The sequence below is a fragment of the Micropterus salmoides genome, unplaced genomic scaffold (assembly GCF_014851395.1).
Source record: "Micropterus salmoides isolate LMB-PRFRI ecotype aquatic unplaced genomic scaffold, ASM1485139v1 Ms_hic_scaffold_18, whole genome shotgun sequence".
NCBI lineage: Eukaryota > Metazoa > Chordata > Actinopteri > Centrarchiformes > Centrarchidae > Micropterus > Micropterus salmoides.
This window is the reverse complement of record NW_024040928.1, coordinates 8,810,365-8,813,590: the sequence shown is the minus strand read 5'-3', so window position 1 is coordinate 8,813,590 and position 3,226 is coordinate 8,810,365.

Sequence of the window (3,226 nt, the reverse complement as noted above, 5' to 3'; positions counted from 1 at the left end):
CTTTGAACCCTGCACGCTGGTATCATTCTACGCAGCCCTGCAGTTATACACACAAGTGAAAAGGGTGAATTGTATGGTTCATAAGAAATACAGCAACAATCCACACACAGAAGGAGACATATTTTCATTAGATGCTAAATATACATTGATGACAGGTTGGAGATGTGAAATCATGTGAAAAGATGTATGATAGATGGTGGGAATGTGAGAGAGAAAGTGAGAGTGAGAGAGACCGTAACTCTTTTGGTTGAGAAGGGTTAATAGCGCATCACCAGAACCCACAGGTCATAACCTCGTCTCACTCTCCGTTTTATTTCAATTACAGTGTGCGTGAATGTGTGTGTGGGTGTGTGTGGACTGAGTTGGAGTGTGAATGGTGTTTATTTGGTCATGGATCTAAAACGGATGGGAAGGTGTGAGTAACAGCAGCACTGGGGGATGATGCCATAAACACAGACACACGTGCACACACACACACATATGCATGTGCGACTGTCAGTAGTATGGTCTGAGTTGGATAGGAGCTCATGCTACATTGGCATCCCAATGCCGTGTCCTCCCAGCAGCGTCTCCTGGTCGTGGGAACGGAGCGCGCTCGCCCTCTCTCATATTGTCCTCTTCTTTGCCATTCAAACAAAGAAAGGTAATTTATGGGATGTTGTCACCAATGAATTAAAATCAAGACAGGTACTATATAGATCATTTCTTCACCAAATGAGATCAACATGTTTCTTCTCCAATAGTGCTGCTTTGATTCTAATGATGGCATTTGTATAGATGATATGTACATTTCAAGAACAATATCGGAGAACACTGTATTACACAGAATGATATGGCGACTACAGTGTGTTTAAGGTTAGGTAATGGTTGAGGTATGGTCAAGGTTAGGCAACTGAAACTCAAAGTAGTACAGTCAAGGAGGAAAATAATACTAAAGCCCCTTTTACACTGGACAAAAAACCCACTAACATCTGCTAACATCTGGCTTTTGTCTTCAGTGTGAAAGGATACCGATCGGCACTCAGGCGGATGTGCTGTGAAAACAGAAACACTGTGGCTACACCTTATTTTTACAGTCTATGCGCTACTTTGCAACCAGTGTAACATAGGTGACTGGCCTCCGTGCTGCTTTCTACCGTAAACTAATTAATTCTTCCTGTTCATTTGTGACGTTGGACGTGGCGCATCAGAAAAAGAAAAGGTGAATTGTGTACTGACAATGTAAATGGTTTGTACCTGCTTGCAAATACATAAAAATATACAAATACAAATCGCTAATTTTGGTGAAAAGGTTAAACGTGAATAAACACAAGGTCATACAGAATCATAGCTATTTTAGTTATTGTCCAACATCACCCTGTTCTGATTGCCGTTTGGCATTATTTGCTACTTTCATTACACGCATTTTATTATGAAGATCTACATACATTCCAATCTCAGAACCTCTGGGGACCAATGTTTCGGTGTAGCCAGTGGATATCCGGATAAATGATTGGGCTGTTATCCAAGAGTTCCTCTTTTGTGTGCGGGCCTTTTTTACAGTCTGATTAGCAATATCAGAAACCAGTGGCAAAGACGAACTAAGGTTCCGAGGTTGTTACTGGGATTACAAACAAACTACAAATGGAAACCAGAAAGTTTTAATACTCAAATTGTGTACCTTTCCTACAGATTCTGCATTCATATGCAGATATCTGTTTATAGATATTACATAAATTCTAATTAAAAAAGGAAAGAGGACACATTGCCTCCATGTTAATCAATTTTATGCTGTTATTTAACAATTTTGGAATACGAAATAATTATAAAAAGCCACAAAATTAAGGATTCAGTTTGTAAAAGTATTATTGTTTGGTCAATCAAGTTGCCTTTAAATTCCTCAACTTTTAGTTAACTTTCACCCCAATCCCAGCTTTCGTCATTGTTTTAATTTCTATTTCAGCACAGTAACCAAAGTTTCACGCAGTATAGTTGATCAAAGCTTACATCCTGACCTAAGAGTAACCTCAGCTGCATAGATTGTAGATACAACCTGCATAATATCAGAGAGATAAGTTGTTTTCAGCAGTGCAGAGCAGTTTAGTATGCCCAGATGCTAACACGATGGGCACCAAGCAGACTACCACAACTGTAAACACACACACACACACACACACACACACACACACACACACAGGTTGCATACATGTCTAAACAGAACAGAACCAGAAACCAACAGTGACCATCACACAGCAACAGGTTACAGATGAAACAGATGAAGTGTTTTTCTCCCAGCCAGTCTCATCTATGCTACTGCCTCCAAAAAAGATCACGACTCGGATAGTCTCGCCTCACTGCAGGTGTAAGTGTAAGATAAGGCGTGAGTAGCGAGAAACCAGAAGGATGCAAAGAGAAAGACACAAAGAGTGGGACAGACCAAAACAGAGAAACAGAGAGAGAGAGAGAGAGATGTGTACGCAGATTAGACTCTTCTTTGGCGCCTGTGTCTGGTTCCAGTGAACTAATGTGTCACCCGGATCCTGAGGGTGCTGACAGCAAAGCTGGGGAAAAGAGGTTGTTGATGCTACTTGGAGTTATATTGCCCTTTACATGATCTTATAAGCTTTGTCGTTTATTCCCACGTGATATCACCTGTCTGCTGTTTTTTTTGCTGTATACTTGGATTGGGGTTTAGCCATTCAACTTCATGCAGCCTTTAGTATTAGCATCAATACAAACATGTTGTATGGACAAGCATCATTCAAACTTACACGAGCTGTAATTATTTAACAAGTGCTTCAATTCCAAAGATACCAACAGCAGATTTTATAAAAAAAGCGAATGAAATGGTGCACAAGACTGACAGAATCTTCATTTGCTGTTGAATGCAAAGAAAAATGTTTTATTACAATTACAAGGTTTTATTTTTGTTGCTCTGGCCATTGCTTCTATTGTTTCTGATCATTTCTAGTCACATCTCACATTCTACTCATGCAACGTAGCAATGGAGCAGAAACACAAGCGCTCAGACAATCATACAGGTTGCAAATAAGCTGACAGTTTTGCTACCAATTTATTTGGAGGTAAAAGTGAAACATTTACACATTGAATCCAATGGCAAGTATGGGATTGCCAAAGTTGAACCAGGATCAGTCTGTAAACTGTGATGGATATTTTACAGTTTGGGTAATAGTTTTTCTGTTTGCTGTCATTTTCTCCTCCAAAAAAGTTAGACTAACCTAGTGGA